General features: G+C 46.1%; 1 long non-coding RNA gene across 1 annotated transcript; it reads left to right on the plus strand.

The window, feature by feature from the left end:
- LOC116795564 lies at nucleotides 1-3,966 on the plus strand. Its single transcript, XR_004360081.1, has 3 exons — nucleotides 1-40; nucleotides 1,802-1,977; nucleotides 3,892-3,966. It is a non-coding gene; the product is annotated as an uncharacterized LOC116795564 (long non-coding RNA).
- The last annotated feature ends 10,061 nt before the right edge of the window (nucleotides 3,967-14,027 follow it).

Genomic DNA, 14,027 nt, shown 5'->3' on the forward strand with positions numbered 1-14,027 from the left:
TAGGAGAAGTTGAGGACAAGGAACATTAGACACCTCTGGTGTAAGTTAAGGGTCTGAATCACACAGGAGCTGTAGGAAAACAAGATGTGCAGGAGCTGGGTCTTCCTTCTGGAGGGTGTTTACTGTCATCCTCTTGGTTGTTCTCTGCCCCAGCATGGCAGGATCGCTGGTCGGATCTGGCAGCTCCAGGAGATGATGGTCAGTGATTTTCCTGCATGGTGTAGTGCCAGAGCAAGAATAGGAGCAAGAATTTGGGGGATGTAGGAGCCAGGTCTCCTTTTAGACTCCAGGACAAACTATACCTACTTATCCCAAAACCAGTGGCCCCAGAAACTTCTCTTTCCCTGTTGCTTCCCATATTTCTCCTCCATGCAGAGGCTGAGAAACATCTCCTGCTAGCAGGGCAGGGGAAGTGAAAAATAATTCCCCACCTGTCTCTTTTGTTCTTTCCTTTTTTTCATGGGGCCTATAAGACACTGTGAAGTCTGAAAATGAATGTCAACCACACAAAAAGTTCTGTCATACAGTTTTTGCAGGTAGTATTATCTGATGAAGGCTGGGTTGGTGCTGGGCGGGTGGAGGATTCCTCAGTAATTTGCTTGGAAAAAAGAGAAGAGCAGCAAAAGTAGAAATGCAATTCAGACCTGAATGTGGGGTGAGGATGCCAAGTTTTCCTGTGGTTATACAGCTCACCTGGGGCTGGGGGGTATTATCTGATCTCTACACAGAGGGGGTTTTCTTACTTTCCAACCAGATGCTAAAGAAGACAAAATACAATGGGCATTCCCATGGGCAGAGAAATGCTGCTTGGAGCTGCTGCTGGGGCTGGCCAGAGGAGCACACCCAGGGCAACTGGGAATAGAGGAGGGGACCAAACTGGAGCTGGGTGCCTTTAGCATCTCCCTGGCAGCTAAAAGTTTTGGCAGTGAGGAGCTGGGACATTCACCCTCCCCACCACTCACAGGGGCCCAGATCCCACCACCCTGCCACACCCTTCCAGTTAGAACCACAGTGCAATTTCTCTTAGCTTCCCCTTGTCTTGCTCTGCTTTAACTCTGTGAGGTGGTTTGTGTGCCTGTCACTTCAGATGCTATTCCCCTTTCTCCTTGCTTTCTGCTGTCCGTCAGTGTCGTCTGAGAGCGTGCCATGGTTTGTTAAAAAAGGGAGGGATGAATTGCCCAAATAATTTTGCAAACCACTGTGAACAGAGGCACAGAACATCTTTCTGAAGCAGTTAATAATTCCAGCTGTTAATAATGCATCATGCGCAGCTGATGCTTTTCCCAACACCCACGGCCAGGCTCTGCAGATCCCACTTACTTGCAGGTAGGTTGGGAAGGAGAGGGAAGTGATTCTGAATAACATTTCATGTGACACTTGGCATTTAAGAATATTATGGCATTGTTTTAAAGCACTTCACCAATTTCTAAGCAATCCCGCCTGGGATTGTATGCATAAAAATGTGCTTATTTGTTTCCACAAAATAATGACTTTACTCATGTGATTTCCTCAGCCTGTCACAGCCCTTTTTGAGCATCAGCTCACACAACAGACTTCCACAAATTAATTGTGCAAAGTGCTCGGTGTTTTGAGAAACATTTCCTAAATAGATACTTGGTATTGAGCAAGAAAGGTAAGTGACTGGGAAAGAGCATGAGTTGCTATTTGCAGCAGCTGGGTTTCAAAAAGTTTTAGCAAGTTACAGTCCCTCTTGAAAGCAAGCAGGAAATATTCCATAATATTTCTTTAATTCAATTATCATGATTAAGTTTGTTTTTTCTAATTATACTAATTTCAGCAGCTCAGACCAGCTGAAGACGACTTCTTGCTCACTGCCCTGGCCAGCAACCCTGCAGAAGCATGTCATGAAGGGATGATCAGGGCTGATGGAGCTTCAGGGATGTGCTTCAAAGAGCTTTTCTATTACTGTTCATCGTCTTCACAGCTCTGGTCACTGTGTCAGGCTCCCGGCAAGATGTGGAACAGTGGAAAAAACAGCGCAAGGACAAGGAGGAGAGAGGATTGTGTCTATAATTGCTCGCCTCTAATTATCTGCCATTGTGCATTCTGGTCCTGCTTCTCATTAGCATAGAACGTGGAAAGTGTTTAATTGCAACACAACTCTGTCTTATGGCATTATCTGAGAGCAGAGCAGATCGAATCAGCCTGCCTTGTGGGGACGAGGGAGCAATTAGCTTCTCCAGGGCAGGAGGGTACAGCTGAGGGAGATCAAGAGGCAGAATACAGATCGCGGGGTGCTGTGCACCAGCCTGCAGTCACACAGGTGCCGCCTGGAGCGGGCTGTTCTCTCCTCCTCTTCCCGCTGATCACTTGGTGGTGGCAGAGTCCCACATCCCAGCCAATATCCCGACGCATTTTGCATCGGGAGGTCGGTTTTCCATAGCAGCCTCTTCAGCTGTCACACTCTGCGGGGCACGGCTGGCTGTGGGGACAGGGAACTGCATTGCAGTGGCTGCTTGGAGCCTGGATTTGGGATGGGCACACACTTGGCTGTGCCTCATCCCTGTGTCCTGTGCACGGTCATTGCACAGGGGCATTGGAACTCAATGCTGGGGTTGCACAAGGGCAGCAGCTGCGTGGGGGGGAGAGGAACAGACTCTGCTCCCAGGAGGCTGCGGGAGGAGAACTGAGACTGAACAATGCACCAAAATGAAGTTGTGACTTGCAAGAAAGAGGCTCCATAACACTGAAATGTACTTGGCCACAGACTGATTTTATTGATGCATGCGGGGAATGGCAAGAATTTGAGCTGCTGAATGCGGAGCAGCCAGAAGTGGAGGCAAAACTATCCACACCTGAGCCACAGTCCGGCTTCCAGCGCAGTGAGAAGTGCTAAAGCTGCCCCTTCCTCAGGGTGCAGGTGAGTGTGATGTTGAGCCTGCTGAGCTGGCTCTATGCTGTGGGCACTCACCCTGGTACCAGGGGGCTTTAGAGAGGGCTCTGGCATCACTTTTGTGCCATGATGTGAGGAGCTGGGTTTCAAACCAATGCTCTCTGCTCCCAGCTGCCCCCTTCCTTGCAGGCAAAGGAGTTTTTCCATAGCCTGGCTGGATCTGTGCCCATGAACCAATCTGACCAGCGAGGATGATAATATCAACACTATTACTCTGGCATATTAGCCTGAACATCCAAGTCACCATACAGCTCTGCAAACACCTGATCTCCTGCACCCATTCCCACAGCTCTGAAATGCTGCCACGATCGTTAGATCTAACAGCAGACTTAATTAAAGGGTGGCAACCTGCCAGCATGCAAGAGGCAGAGCTGAGCTGGCTGTGGGGCTCTCAAAGAGGTATTTAAAAAAAAAAACCCTTGGGAAATAACAGGGCAAGCTCTGCCACACTGCTGTTTCTGTGGGTCAAGCATCCGCTTTGCCTAAGGTTCATCCCCTGGGGAGAAGCCCCTGTGCAGGGGCTTGGCAGGTCCCTGATCCTGTGGCTGAGGTAGGAGAGGTTGAGGACAAGGAATATTAGACACTTCTGGTGTAAATTCACAGGGACTCTTCCCAGTGGGGTGCACAGTGAAGTGTTGAGTCCCAGCTCCATCCTGTTCTGCTGGCGATGGAAAAGTGGGGTCCCTCCATTTCTGTGGGCTTAAGTGGAGCTCAGAAGAGCTCTGGGCTCTTCCCCTGTGTTGCTCTCTGTGTGACAAGGGATTGCAGGCTGGGGGCCATGCCTTGTACCCCAGATGTGTGGTGCCAGAGAGCTGAACATACAGACCTGCTTCCCTGCCCATCCCACCTGCCTCAGCCCCAAGGCAGTCTTGCTAGTTCTTTACCTTCTCAAGCCTCAGGTTTATTCACTTCTGTGACAAAATGAGATGAAGCGACATATTTCCATGGTTATCTGAGATCTAAACATCTCCCCAGAGACCCCAGCAGGAGGGAAGGATGGCGACCACCTGACCTGGGGCCCGGCCCTGCTATGGAGTTGTCATGGCATCTGCTCCTGCGGGCCCTTCCCGAGGCCATGTGCCATCTGATAGTCTGAGTGCAATCTTGATGCTGGAGGATCTCCAGAGATGGATGCTCACTACCCCTCCTTGGAGGACAAAAGCATTTTTGCATCTGGAGCTGAGTGCCAGCAGGCACACAAAAGCAGGGCAAGGATGAACCAACTATGGGAGGAGAAAGGTAAAGTCCTCGGGTACCACCCTGCAGCAGGCAGATCCCTGTGGCATCTGTGCTTCTCAGCTCCAGGCAGATAACAGACAATACCCTGATTATTGGAATGCATTTAGCACTGTGCACCAACTTGTGTGAATGCCTGGTTAAAGAATAGCTATTCCAACAGAAAAAAAAAAAAAAAGAAAAAAAAAAGAAAAAAAAAAGAGGACCAGAGAAAAAGAAATCAGCCTTTGGTTTCTGAGTCATCGCTTTGCTTCGCACTCAGGATTTGGTCCACTGTGTGTCCAGCATAATTATTAAGCAAGTTCTGATGGAAGAATTTTATTTACTCAGCCTCAAAAAGGAAGAAAAGAACCCTTAATAGTTGATTAGATCAAAAAAATCCATAATTTATTTTTCAATAAGTGCTTTATATGTAAGATCAATGGCTTGATGTTGATTGATAGGAGCTGTTTGCAAAGACCTTAGATCTAATTGTACTCAGGCAATCACACAGACTTTTCCTTTGACTAGTACTAGACACCATCCCTCTTGTGCAGATGAGGAGAGGTACCAGAAAATAGCAATACTTTGCACTGGAGAGTTGCTCAGCAACTGCCCCATATTATTTTTGAGTTATCCTTGAGCACAGCCTCTTTTCTCTTTGATCTTCACATAATTTTTGTTGCTGTTACTTCTCAAAAAAGACAACATTTTAGAAGAATTGCATCTCCATCTGCCACAATCTTTTTCTGTTTTTATTTTTTTTTCCCCCAAGTACAACCAAAGCCTGATGCCATCAGGGAAAGCAGTGCATTGCTTTGCAGAGGGGAGGAAATTAAGGTCCATCTACTCTGCTAGAGCCTTTCACGGGGCACAGGAGGACAGAGCTTTAGCATCTTTTTCTGTACATGGTCCATAGAGGTATTAAGAAGTAAAATAGTTGTGCTTAACTCTTGCCACCAAGCAGCCACACAGTTGGGTTTGGGCAGGCAGGATGGTATTAGTGCTCCCATTTTGGCAACATTTGATTAAGAAATGGCAGTGGGGTGATTTGTCAAGAGAGTGCCAGGGCTGGGATTTCTCACCCTGCTGTAATCCCAGACAGAGCTTGGCATGGAAAACATTGGTATACAGTCCTGATTTGGAAAGAGCATCACATCTTGCCAGGCAGTTATTATGAGCCCTGCTGACAAACAGCTCTGTGTGATGCAAAAAGTCATCCAACCCTGAGCTGCTCATCCTGGACCAGTGCTGCCCCTGTGCTCTGGATGACACAGATCCCTCATGGGGCCCAGCAGAAAGGAGCTTCTGATTATTGGGGTGTATCTGATCCTCCTCTCTTTCTCATTTATTTTCTGCTATTGCCACACACAGTGGAAAACAAGAGTTTTGCACTGTGTTTTGGTCTCTCCTGGGTACCACACACAGAAGAAGAGCACTGAATAAAACACCAAGTCCCTGCAATATTAAAAAAAAACCAAAAAAACCTAAAAAAAACATGCAGAAGAAAATAGCCAATGAATTTAAACAGCATTTGCAACTATGAGTCAGGAGCATCTTCCCTGAAATCTGTCCACAGCAGCACTGTAAAACTGCTGCCAAATACATGGGATTAAAGCTGGAATGATCCCAGCACAGAAGGGCACACACCACTCCTGAGCCAGATTACAGCCCAGATGGAGGATGTTCCTAAGGGGAACAATGAATTTAATAATTTCTCTGCCTCAGAGTAATCCCATTAGGCAACACCTTACCCAGGCAGAGCCATTTGTGTGCACAGGGGGTCCTTCTTGCATTCCTTCCCCAGAAAGCAACTGGTTTGTTTTGCTGGTATTTGACCAGGAGCCACCCAAAACTCAGAAGAACAAAACCCCGAAACTTTTAATGCAAATTAACACCCGAGGCAGCAGAAGGAAGGAAATTTCTACATCTAGTAAAAAAAATCTCAGCTTGAAAGGTCTAAAAATAGTCATGGTGCTGCATATTATTGCATTCATAATTTAAACGTTGGATGGGTATAAAATTACTGGCGTGGGAGTTATTCAGTTTCTGCTAAGTACATTTACATTAAATAGCGGCTGCACGTACAAAAGATAGGAAAAAGCCCTTCCACTTCTGTGTGCCCGAAGCAGTGAGAGCATGTGCAGCCTCACAAGGCTGCTGTTGTGAACAGACAATGTTTTTTTCCTACTAAAAACCTGATAAAGTTCACCATGGCTCAAAGGGCACTTGTGTCTCCTCTCTTGGCATAGGGATGCTCTGGACTCGTCCCTCTCTGGGCTGAAAGAACTCCCAGAGCTGATCTGAGCACGGCCAGGGTTGGCTTTTTGTCTAGTTTCCAAACATTGCATCTTGTCACCTCGGTGCCTGCAAATCTGGAAGGACAAATTTCACAATGTCCCTCTCCTGGGTAATCTATTCCCCTCTACAACTGGATAGAGGGTTGAGCTTGCTGGACATCATCAGGTGGATCTCGAGTGAGGTTGTGACCACCCCTTGCTCACACTTGTGGGATGAAAACTCTTCCCCAGCTGCTGTCATCACTTTCCTGGCTTTCCAGTCATCTCTGAGTGTTTGGTTTTCCCTGTGTACACACAGACACGTGCAGGAGACCCTCCTCTGGAGCTGCCTGGAGAAGCAGAGCTGGGATATCCACAGGGTCACAGTCTGGGACCAGGCACCCCAATTCCTGAGTTTGTTGAATAGATGGGAAGAGGAATAATCCGGGAAAGCAATCCACCTTGCTGCAGGCCCTGCGTGAGTGAAGGGATTTGACAAGGCAGAGATGACGGTAAGTCACAACAAACCTCATTCCAGACTTCAATTTGGAGGCAGAAATTGGGGTTCCCTCTGAGGTTCATCCTTCCTGCTGCCTGAAATCCACCCAGATCTCTGCTCTGTGCTTCCAGGAGGGATGTTCTGTGTCTACAGCATCTGAGAGTTGGGGTTGTTCAGCCTGGAGAAGAGAAGACTCCAGGGAGACCTTATAGCAGCCTTCCAGAACCTACAAGAAAGATGGGAACAGACTTTTAATAGGGTCTGTAGTGACAGAACTAGGGGTGATGCTTTAAACTAAAAGAGGGTTGATTCAGTACAGATATAAAGAAAAAAGATTTTAACAATGAGGGTGGTAAAACACTGGAACAAGTTTTCCAGAAAGGTGATGGATGTCCCATTTCTGGAAGGGTTCAAGGTCAGGTGGGACAGGGCTCTGAGCAACTTGATCTAGATGAAAGTGTCCCTACTCACTGAAGGGGGATTGAACCAGAACTTCTGACCCAAACTATCCTATGTTTTTATGACTAATCTGAAGAAATTGGAGGCTCATTGGTCCCCTCCTCACCCCACTCCTTCTTGCCCTGGTCTTCACTCCTTCTTCCATGTTTCAAAGAGCAAAACCTCTGCCAAAATACAAGTGGCTGCATCTGGAGAGGCATTGCTGGGACCAGCTCGAGTTGCACCATCAGCAGACTCCAGGTCTGCACCTGAGGGGCTGCAGCAGCTCTGGTAAGAAGCCCTGGCCATCCCCCACCAGCACTTCAGGGCTTCTGGGGCACTTGCTTGCCAGAGAGCCTGGGGGTTTCAATGATTTTTTTTTTCTTTCTGTGATGCTGTTTTAATTCACAGAGTGAGAGCCTCCCAATGAATCACATCTTGGTCAATTGGAAGTTTCCTGGGAGTTGTGCCTTCTTGGACATGATTCTCACCCGTGTAAGTGCCAAAACTGGGCTCTATCGGTCAGGGAGAAACCCTTCGTATGTGTAAATGAGAGAGGACCTTCAAAATCCACTTCTGAATGACGGGGCTTGGAAAATACGAAGTGTGCTTTGCATCCAGAGCGGCTGAGCACAGGTAAAGGAGCTTCCCCTCCTCCCCTCTAGCCAGGTTCCCATCCCTGGTGATGGGAAAATCAATGGAAATGAGAAAGGGACCCTGGGCAGCAAGGCAGGCAGAGCTCTGCTGGAAACCCTTAGCAGGGAGCCAGCTGGCAGGGCTCCTTCCTGCTGCCCACAGCCGTGGGGCCAGATGGAGGGCCGGGAATGTGGGTGTTCGGGCTCGGAGCTTGGGAAATGCTGACATGGCCAGCCCAGCCAGGCAGACACCCAGGGGTGAGTTCTGTCTTGCCAAAGCTCGGTGGCTGGATTTCCACTCGTGGTCTGGAGCAGGGCTGTGCTTTGGGTTCAGGACATCACTTATTTTTTGTGGAAATGGGGACAAGGAGGGATTTTCGCCATCAGGGTGAGGGGACTGTTGCCAGCTGCAATTCCAACCCATCTGCTTTCATCATTAGAGATGTCTAATCTGGCATTTAGCTTATTTAGGGTAAAAAACCACTGTTTTTTTCACAGTGCCCAGACTGAGTCCACCTTACTTTTCTCATACCAAATATACACGCAGAAACCAAAATGATTCATGGTGCTTTAATACAGAGTAACACAAACCCCTTCCTCCACAACAGGGTCCTTTCTTCCCTTCTGACAGCCATTCTTCCACCTCATCACTTGTTTTCTCCTATTTTCTGAAAGAGCTCCCTTGGACAAAAATAATGCTGGACATGTAAGACATCATTGTGAATATCAATGAAGGTTTTTTTCTTTTTCTTCTGCTCCCAGTTCCTCCTCTGGGCTAAAAGTAAATAGAGTCAGCTGTAGCTGACACAGAAGCTGATGAGGGAGGCACATTAGTTTGTCTGCCTGTCGGGGTTTTCTTGTGTAGCAGCCTTCAGATCCAGAGCCAAATTTCCCAACTCCATCTGGGACAGGATCTGGGACAGGATCTGATTTTCTTCTTTTTGTTCATGCTCAAATATCCTATCTATTTTATTACTTTTTTTTTGGTGGAACTTCATGATGAGACCTTTTTTATACTTATTTTTAAAACCAATCTGTAAATTAGTATCATTTTTTGGAGGGAAGTTGAGATGCTAATTTTTAAGCACAGAAGATACTGAGGCACCATAAAATCAGTCTGGATCTTGTTTTGATGGATATGTGTGAATTTGTAGTTACTAATTAGTCTGTTCTAGTGGTTGCTTAGGGACAAGTAGCGAGGACTTTGTTACATTCAGTACAGGAGACTGTCCCAGCAAGTAATATGTGTATATAAATATTTGCTGGATCAAAGGTGCCAATTTTACAAAGCTGGAGAAAATTACATGCTGAATTGGCTTGGAACAGTCTATAGTGTATCAGGAAAAAAGCTGACAGTTTGCTTTACACAGTGGTGTTTTGTTTGTTTGGGGGGTTTTTTTGTTTGTTTGTTTCTAAATGTTTTGTTTTCTTTTTGTAGGTGTTGCTGGTTGCTACAAGTCATAGGGTTAAAATCCAGGGGTTTTTGACAAAATTGCAGGGCTGAACTGCCCTGAGCCAATTCCCAGCATCAGTAGATGCCTGAGCTCTGTGCTGCAGTGTGAGGAGGTGTCACCCTGGGTGTCGGGGCAGTTATCCTTGTACTGTGAACTCTGCTGGTCTGGTGGCTCTGCCCTGTGCTATGGGGCACAGTGCAGATGTGTCACCAGGAACACTTGAAAAATACGTGTGCATGCCACAGAGAGCACTCCTCTGCTGTCTGTTCATCCACATCATTTTGCTGTCTGTTCATCCAGCAAAACGGAGAGGGAGGTGGTGCTGCCTTGGGGAAACACCCATGGTGCTGCTGAAGCAATAGTATTTAATCCAGTAAATAATTAAATTAATTTACCTGACATCAGCAACACCTCTATTTTACCTGAGCAGCAAACATCTGTTTGACCTTCTGACTTAGTGTGGAAGGTATCCAAATGGAAATATCCCTTATACTGTGGTCTGTGAGGAGCATCCCTTCACTCTGCCTTGTGCACACTCATCCTGCTCAGCTGCTTGTGATGGATGAGATCCTGGAGTCAGAGGGAAGGACTTAGACAGGTTAAGTTTCGCTCACACGTCAATTCTGATCTTGCATCAATAAGCATAATTAACTTTTATTGACTTGAATTTCCAGAAAGAAGCCTCACACGAGCTGTTGAATTGATCTCTGATAGAAATACTGCCATCCCTGGAGACAAGTGTGCTCCAAAGTGTACGAGGGGAACTTGCCATGCTGTGGTATGCGTAGCTAAATCCAGAGGTGGTAATTAATTCTAAATAAGATGTTCTTGTTGACAAATAAACATCTATTAGGATATAAAGCATCATTGATTGTTGACAGATCAACTGGCAGCAGCGTGATGGTGCACAGGCACTGGGAAAATAGAGTTTCTTCAGATCTGCTCCTGAAGCACAGGCTGAAGCTCGTGGGTAGCCAGCCCTCACTGGGAGGGGGTTTCTAAAAGATGGGTTCCATGGTATCCCCCTGTGGAGCTTCCCAAATCCTATACAAGTGTGTGAAGGATTGAAGCTGTGAGTCAAAGTTGATCTACCCTCATCTTCCCTGCTATAGATATGCAAGAAGACCATGGACTTCCACCCCAGGGAAGGTGATATGGGATATGAAAGTGAGCTAGTTTGGCCCAAATATTTTTATCCCAAGCACAAGCTCCTGCTCATCTCTACTCAGCTCCAGGTGTGGGAGTTTCCAGTGCCAGGAGTCATACCTGGAATTAGAGGAATTTAGGATTCAGCAGAGGGGAACATTCAGAAAATATGTGGATATGGCACTTGAGGACATGTTTTAGTGGTGAACAAGGTGGTGATGCTGGATTGATGGTTGGATTTGATGATCCTAAAGGTCTTTTCCAACCTTAACAATTCTGTGATTTTCTGATTCCGTCTAGACTTTGTGACAAAGCATGTTTTTTACTAAGCTTTCTGGCTTCCTGTGGAAAGGCCCTTGTACTCTCAGCACTCAGTTTTTAAGCTTTCACAACTTTGACCACAGAGATTCTAAAAACTTTACTTTGTATTGGAGGGAAGTGGCTCAGCCTCTGAACTGCCCTCAGCTGAATGGGTGCACCTCCCAGGGAAATTATCACTGGAGCGGAGGATACAGGCTGTTGTGTCTTTTCCTTTCCATGCCCTTACAAAGAACATGCTTATTCAGCCTTTTAACAGACTGGCTATTTCTACTTATTCAGCTTTTGCCATGTTCCTCATTATTTGTGAATTCCTTTTTCTCTTGAATTGCTTTTCTTCAAGATTCTGGTTAAAATTCATGTGGTTTCAGCATTACTGTGTTTTTCATTATAGCCTTATCAGTGTTACCAATGTCTGCTCTTTTAATCTCTTTTTTTATATTAAATATATGTATATGACTGTAGCTCTTTCACGGTATCTTCCCTCTTTCAGTGCCAGCAGCTCAAAAGACACTGTCACTGCCAATAGAACTCAAAATTCCTGTCTTTTGAGGTGAGCTAGACCATAGGAGGAAATCTTTATTATTCGGATTACGGAAGATTTGGATGGTTCCCATTTTGCAAAGTGGTGTCTGGCTCACTCATATCGGAGCACAGGGAACAGAGAAAGCCTTGCAAACCCTTTAAGGCAGAAAGTTTCTTTCTCTTCCATGTTTGCACAGCCTCAGGCACGGTGTGATGGGGGTGTGCCATCTCATAATAATCACAATCCACATTTAGCAAGGAAGCTGCAGAGAATAGGATGTGAAAATCACCGTCTGCAAGTGGGCACAGTGTGGGTGTCAGGTGGTACCTGTCCCGACAGCCAGAGCCACCCCACCAGGCAGCGTGGGCTGTGCTGATCTTGCCATTACTGACAGCACATTTAATCAATTGTTTTGATAATTTGGGGCTTATTTGCCCAGAGATATTTTGGGATTCCTGCTCTGCTTTTAATTCACACCTTCCCTTAATCTAAATTAGCTCTCAAGTGTGGACAAGCCCCACGCTCCTCTGAGGTGAAGCTGTTGGTGAGCAGGACTGGGAGTGTTTCCAAGCACATTTGGCACAGGACTGTGAGGACAATGCTGTGTCTCTGAAAGGCTGTGAAGGCACAGTGTGCTGGGAATTCCGTGGTGTGGAGGACAGACATGCAGCACCAAGCTGGAGATGCTGGAGCACTTGCTAAATAAATGGGTTTGGTTTTGAAACTCCCTGGCAAGGAGTCATGGGCTAAAAAGGGCTTCCCACGGCACTTGCCCAAACATGTTGGGACTGAGTGACTACTTTGGCTACTGAAGGAGGAGGGAAGAGGCCTTTTTGTCCCTGCCTGTTTACAACAGGTGATTGATTGACTGCTGACAGTCAGTGTTTCTGCTGTAATGTGCCACATTGCCTTGCAATATCTCTACATCAGCATCTCTAGATTTTTCGGTTTCCATTTTTCCCTTCCTTCTTCTGCTGCGATTTTGTTTTCCTGGATCTGCTGCAGTGACAAGGTTTGTTGGGATCAGTTTTCTAAGCAGATGATGTTGCTCCACAGGAGGGAAACAGTTGGCTTTATTATAGGTGGAGCTTATGGTTACACCTATGCCTGAGAGAGTTGCTCAATACTTTCCACTATAAATCCCCTTTTTAATTACTTTTAATGTTGCAAAACTTTGCCAGCAAGGCAGAATTTTCCGTGCCATCTCCTTTAAAAGGTAACTGTGCCAGCACAGGAGGGAGACAAATATGGAGTTAGATTCTTCTCCCTGTCCAATTTTGGGGTTTTGTGATTTTAGATCTGAAGCAGCTACACAAATTTGGTATTCCTTGGCCATCTAATCAGTGGGTTTTCTCTTTCCGTGATCCTTTTGGAGAGCTCTTCCAGATCAGCTGCTTAGTCATGACAAAGGCCTGCTCAGTCAGAAAATAATAATATAAATTCATGCTTACTTTTTTTTTGGTGGGCCTTTGCTTAAAAGCCACAGGAGAAATATTTCTGTGCTTCATGTTGAGCCTATAATGTTGGGTAATCCAAAACAGGATGGCTGAATTTGGGGTCACCGGAAAAAAAAAATAATGTTTCTGGGAAAATCAGGAAAAAAATCTTGTATCCAGATTTAGAAATATACAAATTATCCTCTGCTCCCAAAGATTTGTATTCCCTAAAGATGTGTCCAATAACACCTGCCTTGTAGCTTCCCCTGGGTGAATGCAGGGGTGAAACAACCTGCACTGAGGGGACCAACAGACATCTGTGGAGACAGCTGTGCCGACCCCAAAACACTCCTCAATCCCAACACGTGTGAGAAATTCTCGGTGGAATTTTCATCTAAAACCTTCTGTTTGTGCCAGAGGAAGGAGTTAATTTGTGCCTCGTACACTGTCAGCATGTGGCTGATGGCCAGGAGCTGTCAGCCCATTTAGGGGTGAGCAATACTCCAGAATCAACAGTGTGCCAGGAAAGTATTTGGGGATGGCAGGAGACAGCTGTGCAGCAAAGGAGTGGTTTGTGTTTTGTGATGATTTTCCCCACCAGCCTTGCAGCCATTCCCTTGCTAAAACCATTTAAACATCCTCCCATGTTTAAAACCACCTCTGATGAACGAGTTCTGTGCTACAGAATTCATGTGCTAATCCCTATATTTGCTTTGCATTGAGAACTGAGTCAACGGTAGAAGACAATTTTGAGGATAAATGTTTCTGTGACTCATTTCCCTCCTTTACTCCCTACCATTCCTTATTCAGGCTCCACCTTATCACTCCTGAGTGGATTTTTTTCGCTCTTGTGCTGGACCCTCCCAACATCCCATATCATTTCCTACTTAAGAGGAGAAGAAAATCTCCTTCAGCAACTATATCCATGTTTTGTGTTAGTGATATGAGTTGTATTTCATCCAGGTTGGTTTCCAGCTCCTCAGGATGGAAGCTTTTATCTCTGTGGTTGATCTCCTAAAGACCTTGACCTGTGCATGCTTTGTGATATTTTTAAATTTCTTTTTCCTTTTTAAGGTCATGGTTGCTGATTCCAGCAATTCTTAGCTTTCAGGTACAAAAAGAGAACAACACAGACATTTCATTGGAAAAGATTTCCAAACCCCCGCT

This window comes from Chiroxiphia lanceolata, chromosome 17 (assembly GCF_009829145.1).
Source record: "Chiroxiphia lanceolata isolate bChiLan1 chromosome 17, bChiLan1.pri, whole genome shotgun sequence".
In the NCBI taxonomy this organism is placed as follows: Eukaryota; Metazoa; Chordata; class Aves; order Passeriformes; family Pipridae; genus Chiroxiphia; species Chiroxiphia lanceolata.